Source organism: Rhinolophus sinicus, linkage group LG11 (assembly GCF_036562045.2).
Source record: "Rhinolophus sinicus isolate RSC01 linkage group LG11, ASM3656204v1, whole genome shotgun sequence".
NCBI classification, from domain to species: Eukaryota; Metazoa; Chordata; class Mammalia; order Chiroptera; family Rhinolophidae; genus Rhinolophus; species Rhinolophus sinicus.
The window spans coordinates 16,954,152-16,975,254 of NC_133760.1; the positions used below are offsets into that span (position 1 = coordinate 16,954,152).

At 55.4% G+C, this 21,103-nt stretch overlaps 1 protein-coding gene and 1 long non-coding RNA gene across 5 annotated transcripts in view; one reads left to right on the plus strand and one right to left on the minus strand.

The window, feature by feature from the left end:
- The window catches only part of CBFA2T3 (CBFA2/RUNX1 partner transcriptional co-repressor 3), a 95,629-nt gene that overhangs the window by 28,401 nt on the left and 46,125 nt on the right, over positions 1-21,103 (plus strand). The window contains exon 1 of one of the 4 annotated variants that reach the window (XM_074314450.1): positions 3,857-3,874. The exons of 2 other annotated variants lie outside the window; for them this stretch is intronic. The gene's annotated coding sequence lies outside the window, so the exon portion shown is untranslated. Of the gene's footprint in view, positions 1-3,856; positions 3,875-4,884; positions 5,330-21,103 lie in introns of those variants that run through there. One more of the 4 variants, XM_019742678.2, reaches the window with a different exon arrangement.
- LOC141567465 (uncharacterized) lies at positions 3,602-4,791 on the minus strand. The gene is made up of 2 exons (XR_012490106.1): positions 4,690-4,791; positions 3,602-3,755 (listed from the first exon to the last, which is right to left on the minus strand). It is a non-coding gene; the product is annotated as an uncharacterized LOC141567465 (long non-coding RNA).

Genomic DNA, 21,103 nt, shown 5'->3' on the forward strand with positions numbered 1-21,103 from the left:
GCAAAAATTAATATAAGACCCAGTCTTATAGTAAAATAATAAGATCAGGTCTTATACTAATTTTTGCTCCAAAAGACGCATTAGAGCTGATTGTCTGGCTAGGTCTTATTTTTGGGGAAACACGGAATGTCTTTTGCAAAGCAGAAGTTTTAAAATTTAACAAAGTGCAACTTACCAAATTTTTCTTTCATGGGTTGTGTTCTTGGTGTTGTATCTAAAAGTTCATTGTTTCAGCTAAGGAGCTGTGTGAAAATTTAGGTGTTAAAGAAGAGTTTATTCATGCATTTTTAAGTAGATAATGGTGGCTATCAAATCACTATGGTTTCATCAACCACACTTTTATTTTAGAATATCCATATTTGCAGTATGTCAGATTTTCTACTGTTGGCAGCTATTAAGCTTCTGTTGAGGTGTTTTAGATGTAACAAAAACATATCTGAGGGACTGTGTAGTCACTCAAAATTAATTTTAAAGACAGGTGGGTCTGCAGTGGCTGATGGCGTGGACTCCTGTGCCAGGGTGGCCTGGTCAGAGCCCAGCTCTGCCAAAGGCCAGCCTATTACATTTGAGTACCCAAGCACGCTGGGCCCCAGTGTCCATCAGGCAAATGGGGCTGGTGGCAAGACCCATTCCTGGGATGATGGTGAGGGCCACATGGAAATGGCAGGTGAAGCTTGGTGCACCTGGCTAGGGCTCTGTATGGCAGTTCCTGCCAGTGTCAGGGGGAAGAAAGGGACTTTACTGCACAGGGATGTTTCTAAGTTGTGTCTTTGTCAAAACCCTGAGCTGGGAACTGCGGGGTTTGGGAAAGAAATTAGATGTGGGTGCAGCTTTTTAGGGTTCCCCATCCAGGAGGACCAGCATGTGTGGAAGCAATAGAACTTGCAGTTGGAGAAGACCAGACGGGGGTTGTTTTCTAAGATACTTCAGGGGCAGGGCCTCAGAAGGAGCACCCAGCTTCAAGTAAGAAAATCTGGGTGCTGGCCTAGCTTTGTCACTGTGCACCCGCAGGCAGAGCATGTTTGCTCTCTGGGAGATGAGGGTTGGGAGAACTAGAAACTGAGGAAGAGCTGGCTTCACCTGGGGAGGCCACAACCCAGGAAGAAGGACAATGACTTTTTTTTTTTCCAATTTCACTGGGGAACATTGGGGAACAGCGTGCTTCTCCAGGGCCCATCAGCTCCAAGTTGTTATCCTTCAATCTAGTTGTGGAAGGCGCATCTCAGCTCCAAGTCCAGTTGCCATTTTTTCAATCTTAGTTTCAGGGGGCATAGCCCACCATCCCATGCGGAAATTGAACTAGCAACCTCGTTGTTAAGAGCTCACACTCTAACCAATTGAGCCGTCCAGCTGCTCCTCCAGAAGCTCAGTGGCAGCTCGTTGTCTTCAATCTAGTCGCGGAGGGCGCAGCTCACTGGCCCATGTGGGAATCCACCCGGCAACCTTATTGTTCAGAGCTCGCGCTCTAGCCATCCAGCCGCCCTGGACAGTGACTTTTAAGTGACTTGGACTCCTGCCTCTATAGACACTGGCACATTGGGGCTGCACAGGGGTGGGCACCCTGACTCCCAGCTCCACAGCTCTCTGCTGCGGCTCTCCTGCTCTGGACCCCTCCATCCAGCACTTCAGGGTGGCTCTTTGCCTTGGTGCTCACTTGCCCATGATTGGGTCTCCTGGTCAGTGAGTTTTGCGTTGCCCACCAGACTGCATGCATCTTTTGGGCAGGGATGGGATTCTACTTAAATGTCATCTCACAGTGCCCAGGAGTTGTGACTGGGTCATTTCCAACGTGAGAAACCAATCCATGGGAGGCAACAGGGAGACCAAGTGTGTGAGAGGGCAGCATGGGCATTCAACCTCCACCTGTGTGGGCTGTGTGGCTGTGGATGAAACGTGCAAATTGTTAGTCCCTCTACCTGTAAAGTGGGGGTTTGTGGGGACAGAGTCCCAGAGAGCAGGTTCCAGGCTCTCGGCCTCATATGGAAAGGTGCTGGCTCGGTTATTAGATGGCCATCAGCTGTAATCAGATGGCCACCTGCTGTGGCTGGGTGGCCATCAGCTGTTACCAGTTAACCATTAGCCACTAATATAACTGTCGTGGCTACGCTGGCAAGGGGGTTGGTTGGTGGGCAGAGAGCGGATTGCAGCTAGCAAGTGGGGGTGGGTTGGTTGGTTGGCAGAGAAGCGGAGGGCGGATTGCAGATTGTGTTGATCCTACTTCCTGTATCTCGCCCAGCAGCCAGGGAGACTGGGGTGCAGGAAGACCCCTCGTTGGGGTATTGGCAGATGTTTGCTTTTGTGTCTTGACCAGCCGCCATGGAGAATATAGTTGTACGAACTCCCCTATCTATGGCTCCGTTGTTGTTCCTTTTTGGCCTCACCATATCCTGTGTTCTTGTGCGGGGAGCGGGACCAGAGACACTGCATGACAGGGTTCCACTAACATCTTCCTGGCAAGTGGATGAAAAGTCGGAAAATGCAGAGATGGTACTCAGCTCAGCGCCTGCCGCTACCAAACCCTCTTCCATGCTGACAGCTACTGTGATGTGGCTGGGCTGGACTGGCTGTCAGTCTGACCCAGTCACAGCAGAGGAAGAAGCCCTGCCTCTGCTGGCTTCTTTCGTCCCACCCGCCACAGTTCTCTCAGGTGGGAACAAAGGAGCCTTTTGAACTGACACAGGCCCAGAGTGTGGCCTCCAATAATTGCAGTTTTATTCTCATTGTTTAGGGATCCATGATGTCTCAAATGGTTTTCAGCACCCTGCTCCAACCAGAGAAGTTGCATTTGGCAATTTAGCACAAAGAACTGAAATAATGTGTTGTTTGTAGGGGTGGAGCTGCAGGGGACCCCAGGCCCAAGTTGGGTCCAGCTTCAGCTAATGCTCCACATGAATTCAGTGGTTGTTTGGGGCAGCACTTAACCTCCCTACCCAGCTGAGAGCCCCTGAGGCTGCTCCAAGCTGTCTGTTTGTTGTTAAATCACCCCACCTGGCCCACTTTTTTGCACATTAACATCTCCAAAATCTAAAGGCATCTAGGGATAATAGCAAGGAGCATGTTCTTTCTTAGTAGCACCTAAAACAATGGTGCATCTTAAAATCAATGCTGTCTCAGAGTCCATGAAATAAAGGAATCAGTATCGATAAATATTGGTGCATAAAGACTGGGGCTTAAGCAACATACCTGCTGCTTTTAGATCCTCATTCTTCTGTGAAGAGGGGCTCAGGACCCTCTGCTCTTCCTCAGGGACTGGACTGAGCTCACACTTAAGCACATTCTGAAATCCAGGGAAATGTAGATACTGGACATTTTTGTTACAATTAAATCATTCACCACACGCCCTCATTTCTAAGAGGACAGAGGCCCGTCAGGTCAAGAGACTGGAGGAGGCTACACAGCTACTTGGTGACTCAGCTGACCAGACCCCAGCGCAGGGCACCTGGGGGTAGCCACGGGAAGATGAGGTCCTTCCCCAAAGCCCCTCAGTCTGTATTTCTGATGGCTTCCTCTACCCAGCTCAGTTCTGGTGGACAAAGCTCAGTCAAAAAGAGGCCAAGGTTAGGGAGAAACAGGTCCGTGGAGTAAACCAGAGAGGAGGACAGTTTTTAGCACATTGCTGTATTTTTATACTTGAGAATTGGGGACCTTGGACCTTCGCATGCAGATTTATGCCAAATGAGATGCAAATCAGGGGCCTGCTGTTCTGAAGTTCCCTCTGTCTCCTAAGACCGTGACACTCGGACCCCAGCTTGTCTCTAAGAAATAAAGTGAGTGTGAGTTGGGGGAGGAAGGAAAGGAAAAGACACCAATTTTACTAAAATGCTCTAATCGGGCAAATGGATCAGCTATGCCTCAAAGCACTTCAGGGAAAGAGGTAAATCGGGTGGTGGGGGGAGCCAAGTGGGGTGAGGATAGGCCCGGGCAAAGAGAGACCTGGGGCATTTCTGAGGGTTGACAGTAAATGAATGCTATGCAAATGAGCGCAAAGCACAAGCAGTTGCCTGGGTCCGCAGCGGCCCAGAAGCGCGGGATCTTGTGCCTTCTATATTTTCGCCTGGGTTAACTCCAGGCAGGACCCGGCGCTCTGGGCGCGCCGGCCAGGGCGGGCCTGCCGGGGCGGGTGGCGGGGGAGGTCGCCCCCTGCCGGCCGAGCGAAGAGGCGACCTGGCCCTTCCCGGGCCACGCGGCGGGCGGGCGAGCGGCGGGAGGAGGGGCGCCTGCCTCTCGCCTCCCGCCTGGACGCCAGACGCCGCGACTCCTAAAACTGTGAGGCGGGCCGCGGCGGACTGCTAGAGGTGGGTGTGTGCAGCGGTGCACTCAGCTCCAGGCCCCCGCCCGCCCGCCCGGGGCGCGGCCTGCCAAGCCGGCGGGGGTGGGCGCGAGCGAGGGGCCCGCCACGCACGGCACCCGCGCTCCCTGCACTGCACCCATACTCCTACCCACAAGAACCCCGCGTCCCCCCACCCCCACAGCACCCCGCGCTCCCGCACACTCACTCGGCGCTCCCCGCTCCGCCGCACCCGGCGCTACCCTCGCGGGCACCCTCCCCCACAGAGCAGCGCGCATCTCTCTCTCTAAGGCACCCTGCGCTCCCCCACTACAGAATAGCGCTCCCCCCCCGCACGGCACTCCACGGATCAGCACACACACCCTACTCCCACCCGCTGGATCAGTCCCCCACACTCGCACCCGCGTTCAGGGCCACTGGCTGCGCCCTAGAGCCCCCAGCCGAGTTCGCGGGGCGCGCCCTAGGGTCCACGGCTGCCCCAGGGCGGGGACGGGGGCGGTGGCTCGCGGAGCCCCTCTCCAGAGCCGGCCCCGCACGGAGTCCCAGCCCCTCTCCAGCGGCCGGCGCCCCGGGGCGGAGCCGAGCGCGATGGGCGCCGAGCTGGAGGCAGGTGGCGCAGCGGCGGCGGCGGCGGGGGGCAGGAGGCGGAGGCGGAGCGCGCGGGGCGGGGGCCGCGGGGCCCCGTGAGACACTCGGGTGAGCGCGCGGCAGCCGGAGCCTGGCGCCCGCGAGCCAAAGGCGCGGCGGCTGGACCGGGCGCGGGCCGGGAGGCCGGAGACCGCCCGGGGCGGTGCTCGCGCTTTGTTCCCGCGCGGGCGGCCGGGCGGGCGGAGCGAGCGGCCGGAGCCGAGCCCGGGAATGGCCCAGGCGGCCGCCCCGCGCGCCCCGGCCCCGCCGCGCGCCTGAGCCTGGTGCGGCGGGAGAAGACAGCGCGCGGATCGCCCCCAAGTTACGGAGGCGGGGACCGAGTTCGAAGGAAAAGCCACTTCAGGAGCCAGGTCGCGAGAGTGCGATCGTCTCCGTCCGCCGGACCTCAGGACCGTAAGTGCCCCGTCTGTCCCGCGCGCCGCTGTCGTTCTCACCCCGACTTTGCCAGTGGCTGCCGTCCCGGGGTCTTCTCGCAGCCGCACCGAGTGCACCGGCCGCCCCGACACCCCCTCCCCACTTTGCAAAGTTGGAGCCCACTCAGCACCCACCCACTTGGGCTGAATGTCCCCCCACCCCAGGTGAGCCAAGAGCTTGATCTGCCCAGACATGTGGTCAAACTTAAGGTGGGAACTGCATTGGAAGGGTGGGGAGTTCTGCAGGCTCCCCTGGGGTGTCTGGGCTTCCTGACAAAGGCCCTGGACCCAGTGACAGGAGACTGGGAGGGGGCGAAGAGAGTGACCCTAGGAGAGATGGAGGTGCCAGTAGCCTGGCTGGAGAGGGGAACCAAAGCTCCGTCCAGCCCCTCCCCCTCTTGTTTTGGTTCCTGGTCCTGCCACCCAGGCGAATGGTGGTCAGGGGTTCAGCGGTCTTGGGGTGAAGTCTTCTCAGACACCCCCAGAGGGCCCATGCGTGGGAAGAGGGGCTGGAAAGACCTTCCCTGGGGTCCTGACATCCCTGGTGCCGCCGGTGCAGCCCCGTGGCAGCGATTATGCTCACACCCTTTGGGAACCGTCCATCTGCGTGTAGGGCAGGCTGAGAGCCAGGCTGTGGGAATGGCAGGGAGGGAGGTGTGAGCCGATGTAGAGGGACAGATGGCTGGAAATTCAGCCCTAGACGGGCTTACGTGGAACAGAAGGCAGTGGGGCTGGTGGAAAGCCACACTGTGAGCCACTGGGCTCTGAACACACAGCCCCAGGCTGTCCCTCCTTCTGGCCCCTAAGAACTGTGTGTGCTGGACCCAGCAGCCACAGAGTAGTAGGTAGATCCCTGTAGGTATGGGGACCCCTGCTTCCCCCTGCCAAAAACCCCCCAAAAAGCCTGTATTCTCCACTGTTAGGGCCAAGGCTTTAGGTCTGTTCCAGAGGCCAGGGAGAAAAATATTTTCTTTGAGAATAGAGGAGACCGTATGCTCCTGTGCAGGGTGAGCTGAATAACTGTCAGGCCCTGTCTTTGACCCTGTGGCCAGGATGCCGCTTCATTATGTCTAAATGGGCGTGTGTTTCCTCCCCTGGACCCAGAAACAGGAGGTTCCCAGGGCGGCCACCCTCAGAGGACAGGGTTTGGCTGGGGACAAAGGGGGGTAGCTATTCTGTGTCCTAGCATTGCTCTTGCAAGTTGCTGCAAGGTTTGAGAAACTTCTTGAGGTTGGGACCCCAAGGGGAGAGGTGGGCTGGACCCTCTCGGGCCTAGCCCTCACCTGTCCCAAACGCAAGGCAGGCCCTGGCATCCTTTCTCCAGCAGGGGCAGGGGCAGGGGCATGTCTTGCCCACAGTTCCTGGGCATGGTAGTAGAGAGCTGCACTGTGACATGCACTGGAATGGAGCTGTGTCATTTGCCCCACCCTGACCTTCTGTCCTTTGGATGGGGAAACCTGAAAACTCTAGTTGGGCCCAGGAGACAGAGGGTTCTGTTCTGTGCAGCCAAGCACGCTGTGCCTAAAGAGCCACGCTGTCTGGGGCTATGTTGCCAAGCCACTCTTGTATGTTGAAAGGGAAAAGGGGAGAAAGAGGACAAACTTCAGCCATGGGGACAGATGTGGCATTCTGTACTCCCCGAAAGCTAGACAGATGCAGGGCAGAGGAGAACATCACATCAGAAGCAGTGTTCTGGCGGAATCCGGCTCTCTCTGGCGGTGCCTTGATCTATGTGTGATGGGAGGAAGGGACAGTCACGTGCGCGTGGTACCCGCTTGCTCACAATCCCAGCCAGGGCTGGTGGGCTGGAGGATTTCAGCAGCATGTCTTCCTCCTGGACCCTTTGGGGCTGCCCACCAGCCTTTTCGGGTCCACAAGCTCTACCACTGTCACCGGGTTATCCTCATAATTGAGTTACCACCTCCAGGAAATCTCTCTGATTTGGCTCCACATATTTTCATTTCTGCATGACTGGAAGAAATTAATTTTCCTTCCTACGCAAGGATCTGGAGACGCCGGAAGGCTGGGTCACTAATCCGCAAGATTCAAGCCAGCAGGGCTGGCACCTCTCAGAGGGCCAGCCAGCCGCTGCTCCCCAGGGGTGGCAGGAAGGGTGGGGTCTGGGCGAGGCATTTCCCTACCCCTTGAAACCATTGTGGGGCTCCTGTCCGACCTCCCCTTCCCCTGTGGCTCCGTAAGTGGGTTGAGTGTGGGGTCGTCTGATTCATCCTTAGCTTCCCATGGCACCAGGATATCCAGGATGGTGGCTGCATGTAACTGATCTGAAATCTCTCGCCAGTCATTGTGTGTGTGTGCACACATCAATGTGTTTAGAATCCAAAACATGGACGAGGCTCTGTGACCCATCTCCCTGGGGTATGGTGAAGAAATGCACATAGTAGGTTCTTAATTAGTGGCACTCTCAGGGAGGGAACTGGCATTGCCGTGGGAGAACTCTGTCATGCTTGTTGCTCCTGCACTTATGCCGCCCGCTGTACTCACCTGTGCGTGTGTCTGTCCCCGCTAACAGTCCGAGTGTCAGCATCTTGTTGAGCAGTTACTGTTGGCCAAGCCCCACTCAGCACTCACACTCGCTGTCTGAATGTGCGTGACACCTGTGAGGCTGGTGGAACTTTCTCTAGTTCACAGATGCCCAGAGAGGTGCAGGCCCCTCAAACTCAAGAAGGGAGCGGGTCTGACTGCCCGCCCCCTTGCCCCACACTGCATGACCGCGGCCACCTGGCCTTTGGCCCCAGCCCCTGCGCTGGCCTTCCTTTGCCCAAGGCCCTCCTGTCCTCATCTCTGGCCTACATGTCAGCATTCCTCCCACACCTGCAGGGACAGGTGGCTGGCTGCTTGGTGCTGACAGGGGTTAATGCCCCAGATGTCAGAACTCTCACCTGGACTGGCCTCAGGCAAGTGGGGCACAGCTGTAACTGACATCAGGGGCTATCTGGGGCCAGGGGGGAGGGAGAACACCTCTGCCCTGTCTGGATCATGGAGGCCCAAGGCCAGCCCTATCCCATCTGTTCCCAGTTCTCCTTGGGCTCTGACAGGCCCCATCCTCTCCCACTACTCCAGGTGGGGGAGGGGGAGAGCTGGGAGGGGATCATTGTTGTTCAAGACCCTCTAAGAGCCACTGAACATTGTCTGGCTACTATAACAGGGCATCCAAACATAGCATAACATTGGTAGGAATCCATATCTGGGCAGCTGGTGTCACCTCCCAGGCTTTGGGGGAAGGGGGCATCCTGAGTTCTGTCACTTGTAAATGCAAGAGTATGGCCTTGCCATGACTTCACTTATTGCACTGGCCATGACAAGTGTCTGTCATCCACTGCTCATTCACTGGGCAGATAGTGAATGAACTCCTATGTTGTGCCAGGCAGGGGGTAGAGTAGTATTAATGAGTACCAACAAAAGCTTACACTGTGCCAGGCTGCTCACGGGCATGCTTCCTTTCATTTGACCTTACAACAGCCCTGAAGGTGGGCACCGCTGCTGTTCCGTTTTCCAGACAGAGATGCTGAGGCCCAGAGAGTTCCATCAGAGGCAGGTGGGCAGGTGCCACACTGCTGCTCCTGTAGCGTGGACAGGCCCCTGGAGCTTTCCCCACGTTCTGAATCTGGAGGGACAGTGTGGGGCCTGCAAGCACAGACTTACTCAGAGTTCCTACAAATCCGATATACATCACATGAGGAGCCACTGGGCCCGAGGGAGGGGCAGGAGGAGGCTGGAAACTCCTGATTGGTGGGTGTCCATCTGGGGTGTGGTCTTTGAGGGCCCGGGCTCCCTGGGACCAGTTCACAGGGGTTGACTGAGGCTCTTTTCTGAACTGTGTCACAGCTTTTGGGGGACTGGGTCTCCCGGATCCGGGCCAGGCTGAATGGGCACCATTCTGTGTATTCCAAGAAATCAGTCATTGCTGGCTTATTCTTGCTTATTCTTCCAGCTCTTGGTTTTCCCAGGACTGTTTGGGACAATGAATTACACCTCCAAATCCTTTCTTGGGGTCATGCCCCCAGATTTTTGAACAAAACAAGCAGGCCTGATTCTGCTTTTACAGTTCTCTGAGACAGGGTCCCCCCTTTACACGGGGCCCGGATAAAGGCTCGTGATGGGCAGGGGCTGCAGGGGAAGGCCCAGCCCCCAAGTGCCTCTGAGGGCCACCTTTAGCCAAGAACGCTAATGCAAGCAGGGCTCTGCTGTCTGGAAACAAATTCCTGGAGTGGAAGCCGCCCTTTGCAGCATCACTGGGTGGAAAGACACAGGCGGAGACCTGGCGTTCGGGATGGAAACTTTTGATGATGAAAGTGATAAATAATTGGTGCCTGGTTCCCACTTCTGAGTTCACAGCCAGACCCGGGGAGCAGGGTGTAGGATTGGGCTGGAGCCTCAGACGTGCGAGAATCAGAACGTGCTTCCCGCCTTGCTGTTTGCAGCACGGCTTCCTGCAGCAATAAAACAGAAGTTAAGACTTCTGCTTTTCGTAATTCGTGGGACCTCACGGTGAGCCAGATGTCACTGGAAGGAAAACAAAGATGCGTAATAAGGAAGATGTCTCTTTGCCGAGACGCCAGCGCCCCCTCTGCTGCTCAGCCACACACTCTCGGCCGCCTGTGTCTGTCCCTTTCACTGTCCACACTGTCAGCCTCCCAGAGTCAGGTGCTCAGAGGCTCTCAGGCTGCCCCTGAGGCTGAGTGTGGTGAACGTGGCAGGAGGAGGTTGGGGGAAGATGTCTGGGCACTGAGGCATTCTTCTGTTTACTTAGGCAGAGAAAAGTCCACAATGCGGGCAGGGCAGGAGGAGAACGGGCTGGAGACACTCCTGGACCTCCCAGGGGCAGGGCAGGAAGGTTCCTCGTGCCCCAATGGCCCTGGGCCACGTGTGGGACTCACAAGGAAGCCCTCTTCTGGTGGGCCTGACCTGGGAGCAGCCAGGAAAGGGAAGTCCTCAGCTACTTGGGCCGCTCGTACAGGCGGGGAGGGGTGGTGTCGAGAGGCAGGGAAAATCATCCGGACCAGAGCCGGCCTCCGTCCCCTGCCCGGCTCGGGGAGCCTCTACCCCGTTCACTGAAGCAGTGCGGAGGGGGGATGGGCAGCACACTGGCTCCTCTGAGCCCCCCTGGTTGGATTTGAGCCCCTATTCCGCTCCCAGCAGCTGTGTGACCATCAGCCAATCACTCATCCTCTCTGTGTCTCTGGTTTCAAAAGCAAAATGCAGTCACAGGGCTCCTGTCTCTTCGGGTTGCGATGAGGTGTGAAAGGTCCCTATGTGTCTGGCCTGTGGACATGGCTGTCACGTCTCTCTGGGAGGACACCAAGTGCCACCCTGGGGTTCATTGGTGGGTAGGGCATCAGCTGGCTCTGCACTCAAATCCCGTTTCTCCCTCCCAGTCCGCCCTGTGCAGGGGCTTCCTCTCCCTGTGCCTGTGTCCTGCGCAGCCCAAGCCCCCATGCCTGCTGACCTGCCTCCTCACACATGGGGAGACAGCAAGTGCAGAGCCAAGCTCTGTGTGCTCTGTGCCACCCGGGGACACAAGCTTCATTCCCCTCCCATTTCGCGGAGTTTGAAACTGAGGCTGGGCTCATCGTGTCCCATAGCTATTTGGTGGTAGAGGTGGGATTTCAACTCAGGAACCCCGTCATCTGACTCCAGAGCCTCTGTGTTTTTGCCACACCAGGTCCCCAAACAGATGGCAGGGACTTTCCACCAGTCCTTGGGGTTCCAAGGCTCTTGCCTCTTGCCAGAGGGTCAGCAGCTCCCTCTGTGGACCATGGCTGGACTGTCACCTGGCCTCAGGGGTCCTTTTGTGTGTGACTGCACAAGTGGGGGTGTATGTAAATGTGAGCATATAAAGTATATGTGTGCAGGTGTGAAAACCAGGCAGAAGAAGGAAGTGTGACCTCCACCTGAGTGTCCTGGAGCACGCGTAGGAGAGTCCATGGCCAGTGTAGGTGGCCAGAGCTGATAACAGCTGAAGAGTGCGTGCCAGCTTCTAAGCCCCACCCACCCATCGGGGCCCCGCTGCACTGTGACAACAGGGGAACATTGTCTAAGTATGACCAGGGCTCAGGTGGGGCCCGGCACAGAATGAGAACAGATCTGCCCCACCCAGGACCCACACCCTAGAGACTGGAGTCGGAGCCCACTAAGGTCCCCAGCAATGGCCCCAGAGATGGGACTTTACCCCCAGGATGCCTGACACCACACACCACATGGACTGTCCTAGGATACCTGTCACTACACACTGGCACGGACTGTCTCAGATCATCTGTCACTACATACCTACACGGACTGTCCAAGGACACCTGTCGCTACCAGCTACATGGGCTGTCCCTAGATGCCTGTCACTACAGAGCTATGTGGACTGTTCCCAGGACACCTGTCACTACACTATTTCATGGACTGTACCAGGACACCTGTCACTACACACCTAATGGGCTGTCCCAGGACACCTGTCACTGCACATCAACATGGACTGTCCCAGGATATCTGTCACAACACAACTACATGGACTGTCCCCAGGACACCTGTCACTCTACACCTATTTGGACTGTCCCAGGACACCTGTCACTACACATACACATGAGCTGTCCCAGGACACCTGTCACAACACACCTAATGGACTGTCCCAGATCGTCTGTCACTACACATCTGCATGGACTGTCCCCAGGACACCTGTCATTCTACACCTATTTGGACTGCCCCAGGACACCTGTCACTACACATCTGCATGGGCTGTCCCAGGATACCTGTCACAACACACCTAATGGACTGTCCCAGGACACCTGTCACTACATACCTACAAGGACTGTCCTAGGATTCCTGTCACTACACATCAACATGGACCATCCCCAGGACACTTGTCACTACACATACACATGGACTGTCCCAGGATACCTGTCACAACATACCTATATGGGCTGTTCAGGACACCTGTCATTATACATCTATAGGAACTGTCCCAGGCCACCTGTCACTGCACATCTATGTGTACTGTCCCATGGCGCCTGTCACTACACATCTATGTGGACTGTCCCATGGCGCCTGTCACTATGCGTCTACATTCACTGTCCCAGGATGCCCGTGACTCTCCATGTGCATGGATTAGTCACAGGAGAGCCCAGTTCTGGGGATCAGAGTCCCCAAATTCCAAACCAGCCCACATGTTAGCCCTTCACTTCGGCATTTTTGTGGCTTCTTGGGGCTTCATTTTCTTTCTGTCCATGTGAAACCTTTCTATCCATGATTGGAATTTCAACAATCATGGTCATTACAGAGCTGGTTGAGGGGCCCACCATAGTACCCGGCACCGCCTGGTTGGGGTGACTCGATATCCCTTTCTGAGTCAACGTCAGAGCTTGTTCTGGCCCTGGGAGCTTCAAGGTTGAGAGGATAGGTGAGGGTAGCTGTGAGGTCCTGGACCTGACCTGTATCACTGTCATGTACACGGAGGGCTTTTCCCTGATTTTAACAGAGCCTGAGACTCCTCCCGGTGCCACCTGAACCCCTTTCCTGTGTGGCATTCCTCACATCACAGTGGCCTTCAGCCTCATTAGACCTCTTGGTTTAGAAGGTTATTTGGTCAGACTTTCCCTTAGGGTCCCTCCTGTAGATGGGGTCCCTACATATATGGGGTGTGTATTTTGAAGTAGAGATAATAAGGCCCTCACATCACCAGCCTGCTGGGGTCTGGTCTGTCCTCCTCATTCCCAGAACCACCAGCCCCAGGGCAGCCACCCTCCCTGCCCACCTGCCCAGTCCCCCGGGTGGAGAAGAGCACAGAGCCTGGGAAAGGGAGGCTCTGGTCTTCCCACACTATTGCTGCCCGCAGGTCGGGCCCCAGCCGCCAAGGGATAAAGGTCAGCCTGGCCCCATCACACACCTGTGTCCCTCACACTGAGCTCAGGCTCCCCAATCCTGTGCTGTTAGCAATGCAAACAGGCTACTGCAGAGAGAGGATGGAGAGGTCACAACCTGCCTGGCCTGAGTCTCCCCACGGGGTGTTTTGTAATTGTGCTAAAATAACACAGAACATAAAATTTACCATCTTCACCACTTTTAAGTGTACAATTTGGTGACATTAGTACATTCACATTGTGCAACCATTGCCATCAACCATCTCCAGAACTTCTTAAACTGCCACTCTATCCCCATTAAGCGCTAACTCCCCATCCCCCTCTCCAGCCCCTGCTGACCACCATTCTACTTTCTGTCTGCGGATTTGACTCCTCTAAGGACCTTATATGAGTGGAATCATGTAGGACTTGTCTTTTTGTGACTGGTTTATTTCATTTAGCATAATGTCCCCAAGGTTCGTCCACGTTGCAGCAGGTGTCAGAATGTCCTTCCTCTTTAAGGCTGAATGATATTACATTGTATGAGAGACTACGTCTGGTTTATCCCTTCTTCTATCAATGGACATTTGAGGCGCCCCACCCTTCGGCTATTGGGAGTATTGCTGCTATGAACATGAGCGTACAAATATCTCTTCGAAATCCTGCTTTCGTTTCTCCTGGGTCGGTACCCAGAAGTGGAATTGCTGGGTCATGTGATAGTTCTATTTTGAATTTTTTGAGGAACTTCCATACCACCATTTTAACCATTTTTAAGTATGCGATTCAGTGGCATTTAGCTCATTCCAACGTTGTACAACCATCATCGCCATCCCCAAAATTTTCATCACCCCAAAAAGAGACTTCGTACCCATTAGTGCTCCCCATCCCCCGACCTCCAGCCCCTGGCAGCCACTCATCTTTCCATCTCTAGAGATTTGCCTCTTCTGGACCTTTCATATAACTAGACCCATACAATATGTGGCCTTTTGTGACTTTTTTCATTTCACGTCATGTTTTTGAGGTTTGTCCGTGATGTTGCATGTGTCGTCAGTACCTCACCCCTTTTTAATGACTGAATAATGTTTGACTGCGTGGATGGCACATGTTGTGTATCCATCATCAGCTGATAGATAGCTGGGTTATTTCAACCCTTTGGCAATTGTGAATGATCGGTGGTGAACATTAAGGTGCAAGGTTTTGTGTGGACATGTGTTTTCAGTTCTCTTTGGTATATACCTAGGAAAGGGATTGCTGGGTCATGTGGTCACTCTAGGTTTAATTCATTGTCCACTGGTTTTCAAGCGATGAATTAAGAAGAGCCACCTGCCCTGGTGGCCTGGGCTTCACTGAATATGCCACCGGGTCTTCCCACAAGTCTGTGAGGGTGGCCACCACCATCCTATTTCCGCAGGTGACAACATTGTGGCCTGGGGTGGTGAATGAAGTTGCCTAGGGTCACCGGCTGATGGGGACGCCCTCTCCGGGTGCTTGGAGAGGATTGTTTGAACAGCAGCAGCTCGTCTGCCTGCAAGCTGTCACTGTATTTGGTTCCACAAACAGTTACTAAATCTCCCCGGCACCTGTGTCTAACCTTCACAACATGAACAGGATTCTGCACCTGGTCTCCCAGCTTCTATCCTTGCACCCTGTGGGGGAGGTAGCTTGGGCTCTCCTCACATCGCATGCAGTGAGAGCCCCTTCAAAGCCAGTCAGATGTGGCCCCTCCAGGGACAGACCAGATTTTCAGGGTGGCTTTGAGGCCACACAACCCCGCCCCACAATTGTTCACTGAAATCCACCTTCCTTGCTATTTCTCAAGCGCAGGCATGTTCCCACCCCAGGGCCTTTGCACTGGCAGAGCCTCTGCTGCGGTGCCCTGCCCCCAACACCTGCATGGCTCCCACCTTCCCCCCATCAGGTCTCGCTCAGGGGCCCACTCTTCAGTCAGCGCCCTACCCCTGCTGTTTTTCTACAGCACCCCCACCCTCCCTATGCTGTGCCTTTTCTTCTACGCGTCACTGCTCATCTCCCTCCTAGAAGGTCAGCTCTGTGAGGGCAGGACTTTTGTCTGTGTGTTCCCTGTTGCCCTCCAGAGCCCAGACAAGAACTTGATGCAGAAGGCCCTGGGGAACAGGAACACGTACCAGCTGGGGGCCCCCTACTACATCTCACAGGCACTGATGCCTAGGGTCCTTGGCTGGTGGGGACGCCCTTGCTGGGTACTTGGAGAGACTTGTTTGAACAGCAGCAGCTTGTCTGCCTGCAAGCTGTCACTGTATTTGATTCCACCAACAGTTATCTCATCACTGAGTCTGCTTCCCAGCCTGGAGACTTGCCTGCACGGGCCCGTGGAGGGAGGCAGCTTGGGGCCAACCCGGGCAGTTGGCACACCTGACATTGTTCACTCTCAAACAAACGTTTCTTGAGGGCTCACTGCAGGCCAGTCTTCACTCCGAGGCAGGAGAAGGCACACCCGCACAGCAAGTCATCCCAGAATCACTCACTAGGACAGGCCCTGCGTGCTCACGGGGAAGTCATCCAGTTCTGACAGCTGTGGAACAGCCTACCTCAAGCTCAGTGGCTCAGAACAACCATGTACACACCGTGCTCCGAGTTGCTTGGGTCAGGAGTTTGGACAGGGCCTGAAGGGGACGCTGTGTCTCTGCCTCGGGATGTCCAGGGCCTTGGCCAGTGGCCTTGGCGGTTGGGCGTATTGCCACAGAAAGCCCGGCTCTGCAGGGTGTCCTGGGCCAGTGTTGGTGCCAGGTGTGACCGGCTGTTGACAGAGCACCTCCACGTGGCCGTCCCTCTGGCTGCCAAGGACAGGGGAGTCCTCACACAATAAGGAGCCCATGTGACGTGGGTGGGAGGGGACCAGAGCCCACCTCCTGCAGGGAGATGCCCAGAGAAGTATGGAAGGTGTCAGATGTGACGTCAGGACGGGACCGTAGTGGTGTGGCCCCCATCAGCTGATGCAGCTGTTGTCCCTCTGGGAACCCTGGGCTGACCCCACACAAGGCAGGAGGCCGGTGGGGAGATCCCTGGAGAAGGACCCAGCCTTTCTGGATACAGGGCAAAATCAGAACACCCAGATCCTGGCTAGGGTGCACGAGATAATTATTTTTCATTTCTCTCCAAATCAGAAGACAATGTTGCTCTCTACGTGCAGCAAAAATTCAGTCCCTCCCTCCTCGGCCCACCCCTGTGGTGGGAGTGGCGGGACGAATGGGCCACCATTGCCCTGTTTCCATCTATTATCTTCTCCCTATACAAGGCTCAAGAGGCTGGCCCTGGGGTGGGGGTCACTGCTACCCAGCCCATGAGACACTGGCACAGAGCTAGGTGACATTTAACTGAGACATGTCTCCATTATAATGTGATTGATTTGGGTGCATATTTACTCTTTTCACAGATAACCATTGAGCGCTTGCTGCTCGTGGCCACTGTTCCAGAATCAAGTAGACAGACCACTACCCTTAAGGGGCTGCTCCTCTGGAGAGAGCCAGACCACAAATGAAGGAGACCAGGAGGGCCACAGGGAGGGTCTTAGTGGGTGGGAGGTCGCTGTCTGGCGAGGTCAGGCCTCGCTGATAAAGTAAGTGAGCTAAGGCCTGGAAGAGGTGGTCGTCGGTGCACAGCCTGTCTGGCATAGATGACAGTAGTGCAGAGGTCCTGAGGCACATCTGAGGACCAACAAGCAGGCCTTGTAGGTGGGAAGGTCCAGGGAGGTGACAGAAGGCCAGGATGGGAGCCGCATTGTGGGCGCTGAGGGCTTTGTCTAATCAGAGGTGGTGGCATGAATACTAAGGCATGAAAAGACTGTTTCCTGAGCCCAGCTTTGCGCGGATCCAGCCGTGAGGTTTTATCGTCTTGTGGGGTCGACCTGACTCCTCACCCTGATGACCACACAGGAGCAGCCACTTTGTCCCTGAGCAACATTCCCACTCGGAGCTGTACCGTCCCAGGCCTGCAGGCCTACCGTAGAGCATCCCCACCTGAGAGACCCCAAGGGGACTCCAGGGTCACTAAATCCTGCTGAGTGTGAGACCCCACAGGCACCTGGGACAGTCCCCCTGGTCTGTCTACAGCTCTGCGGGTGGCAGGTTCAGTGCTCACCCGTGTCCTTCCTGAGGAAAGCCCTTGGGTGATCACAGGTTACCTGTGTTGGTATGACGTGGCGAACCTCGGTGTCAAAGCTTTTCCCACCGCTTGGCCTGTGACCACCACCAAGCGGGAGGAGATAGAGAGACAGCTGCTTGTCCCCTGAAACCTGTCCTGTGCAGCGAAGGTCCAAAGACAGACATTTTGGAGACGAGGCTGGGCCCCAGACATTCTGAAGGAGTTTGGTGGTGAGGGAGAGGCTTGTCCAGCTAGCAATCAGAAGAGGAATTCATTATCCCTTTTAGGAACCAGAATAACCCTGACCTGAGCTGACATCTGCTCCTCGCCTCTTGGGCATCTGGCATGTTACTTCTCTGATCAGACCGCTGGCTCCAGCTTCCAGAAGCTCTGTGTTCTGGTTGGTATATCAGGTCTGAGCTAACTCCCTCACCGCAGCTTGCCACAATGATAGGTTTGTCCCCATTTCACAGAAGGAGAAAGTAAGTCCTACAAGCACTCTTGGAGCACTCATCTCTGCAGAGGCCACTCTGCAACCAGAGATGCTTCTCCTGCCTCCCGCCCCTGGACTGGCAGGGGCAGTCCAGGCGTGAGGACACTTTGGAATATGACAGGGAACTTTGTCTTTGCCCACTATCCTCCTCAGCCTCTCTTAAAAACAGTCATCATGAAAGCTTTCACACTACCCAGGTGGGGAGCATGTGCACCCCACAGCCTCGATGGCAGTCAGGGACCCCCACTTCTCAGCTTCAGAAAGTCCATCCTGAGGGGTACACAGGACATGGGGATGCAGTGGCCCCGAGAAGTTGATGTAGATCTGGAACCCCCAGAAAAAAATGCATGGCCCAATTCTGCATGTGCCACAGGGGCTCATGGACATGCCTTGGCCCAAGCTGTCAGCATTCAGAGGGGAAACCCTGGGGCCAGGGGTGTGAACTCAGGCATGTCTCTACCCTCTCTGAGCCTCAGTTTTCCCTGCTGTCAAAGGGGGAGATGGCCTCCACCAGCCTCCGAGCCTCCTCCTGGGATAAGAAGAGCAGGAGGAAGGTACCCTCACACCTCCACAGAAAACCCCTCGAGGGCTGTTTTGACTCAGCAGGGCCCCACCCCAGATCTCAAAGTTCTGAGACCATTTTGTGGAAAGAGTCAAAACATCCAGAAGGTTCCCGCGCTCAGGAGAGAAGCAGTGGGGCCTGGCTCCTTGCTCGTCTACCCCAAAGCAGCTGCCACCACGGCTGCACCAGCGCCAGGCCCATCTGCCTGCCTGGCACCTTCCCAAGGCTGGGGGGAGGGGCCTGGGCATTGCTGGAAACAGACCCTTTGCCTCTGCGGACATGGTCTATTGTTCCAGGGTCAGGGGAGTGAGGGCTCAGGAGAGTGAGAGCTCATGGATGAGGCCATGCTGTGTGCCCCCAGGCAGGCGCCTGCCCTCTCTATGTTCCTTGGAATCAGTCAGGGGGCTGATGCAGCATGTGGACACTGAACGCTGGGCTTGACCACAGTGAACACTCACTGATTGGTGGCTTCTAGTTTCTCCCAGGACTGCCCCTCTGTTATAACTGCCCACCCCATTGCCCATGTCACCCATGAAGGGGATGCAGATCGTCATTTTGCGACTTTGGAGGAGAAATGTTTAGTGGGGTGGGAGGAGATTCTGCCGAGGTCTGCCACCCTGAATTCATTCATTCAGGTGATTCCCTGAGCTGGTTCATTCACTCGTTCACACAGAGAAGTTAAATCTTTGCTTGAGGTCACTGGAGTTGAAACCCAGCAGTGCAGCTCTCTCCACAGCAAGGGGTCCCATGTCTTGACTCTGGGTCCACCTTCATAAGCCCCTGCCTGGCCCTTCACCCCTCGGTACTCAGATCCCCGAGTGGGAGTGTTGCTGGACCCGAGGTCCCTGCAGTCCTTTCCCTGTGGCCAGCTCCAATTTGAAGTCCCAACCAGCGAGTCTCTGGGCTCCTTCCCACAAGGAGGGAGACCTCCCTGCTGCCTGGACCACCCAGGGCTGTAGGACTGCCAGCAGGGTGTCTCTTGCTGAAGGACAGGCCTTGGGGATGGATTCTACTTCCCGGCTGCTCCTCTCAGAGCCTCTCGGGTGTGGATGTGGCTCTGCCTTTGTCAGGGAGAGCTGTCTTAGGGCTCCTGCTCCAACAGGCCCAGGGCCCCGCTGTGCTGTGGGGAGCTCTCACCCCTTAATGGCTTCACTGCTACGAGGTTGCTTTATTGCTCAAATTGGTGAAAAGGCCCCAGAGAAATGGCCCCCGCGCTTACAATAGCTGTGGGTGTTGAAAGGAAACATACATTACAGAAGGTCTGAAAGAGGTTCCCTTCTTGGTGAGGTTTCAGGTATAAGTCCCCCAGCTTGTAAGGCAGGCCCCCAGTGGCTCAGGAAATAACCAGGCAATATGCAGGAGTTCAGTCAGGTAGCCTGCCTGGAAGGAGAGGCAGGGGAGCAGTGGGCAGAGAGAACTGCAAGAAAGCCCCAGAATCTTTATACCCACTCTTGGAGGCAGAGGCAAACGTCCCCACATGTCACAGGGAGAACTCAGGCCCAGCCAGGTAAAGGGACCCATTCACAGCCCATGGCCAGACAGTGAAGAGATATCTGATTTCAAACTCAAAAGTTTGGAAAAAAAAATAGTTGTGCCCACCCCTCACTAGCCAGCAGCCAGCCCTCACCATCTAGGGCTCCTCTTGGTCTCTCCCTCGCCATTTGCCAAATTGGGGAGACTGGATATTTGGATACATGTTGGATCCAAGCAGCTGTGTCAGCTCAGGCTGGGGCCTCTGCAGAGCTGCACTGACGTCAGAACCCCAGCTCTGCCCTTTCTAGCTACGTACCTTGGGCAGTTACTTAACCTCTCTGTGCCTCAGTTGTCTCACTTATAAAACTGGAGTGTAATATGTTTTACTTTTTCATCTCTATTATTATGTAACAGAACAACCTCACAGGGCTTTTGAGAGGACGAAATGAGTTAATATTTTGTTGGACCCTTAGTGCTGACTGTTCCCTTTCCTCTTTCCAAAGTTGGGACAGCATTTCAAGTAGGGGCTCGCAGCTGGTGTCTAAGAGCTACAAGCAGTCTGTGGAAGAGATTTGCCCCTAGGGACAGATATGGGTTGGACTCTGATCTGTCCATTTATGTATTGTTGACTCATCCCTCAGAGAAGACCCCTGGTGCAGACAGCCCACTGAGCAGACACCCATGGATACTAGGAGAGGCAGACTGTTCTAGAACACTGTAAGCCTTAGGTTTCTCATCTGTGAAGTGAGGGTTGAACTGGATCGTAATGCACCAACACATAAGGTACCTTTTCCTTCTGTTCATTCTGATGCCTGTGGCAGACATGGCTAATCAATCTGCTCAGTCTGATGCCAGTGGCAGACATCAGCAATCGATTGTGGCATTCCTTTCCCTTTGAGCCGGCCTAAGACAGCAGCGTCCTTCCCCTGGAGTTGTTCTGGTGCCCCCGCTTGAATGAACTTGCATGCAAGTGGAAACCTATTGGCCACTCTGGCTGGATGGGCTCCGAGGGCCAGCTAGCTCTGACCATCTCAGTATCTATAAGCCATGGAAACCTGGGGGCAAAGATGGGGAGAGTGTCTGACAACCACACTTGTCCATGGGAGGTGGGATGTACTGTCCCGGGTGGAGCAAGGACCAGGAGATGCCCCTGGAAGGAGAGACCTGGGGCGTGGAGGTGGACCCCCCCGCCCCAGGACCTGTCAGACACGCAGACGAGGGTCCACCCCACACCCAGCTCCCTGGGACAACACCGGCATGTGAGTT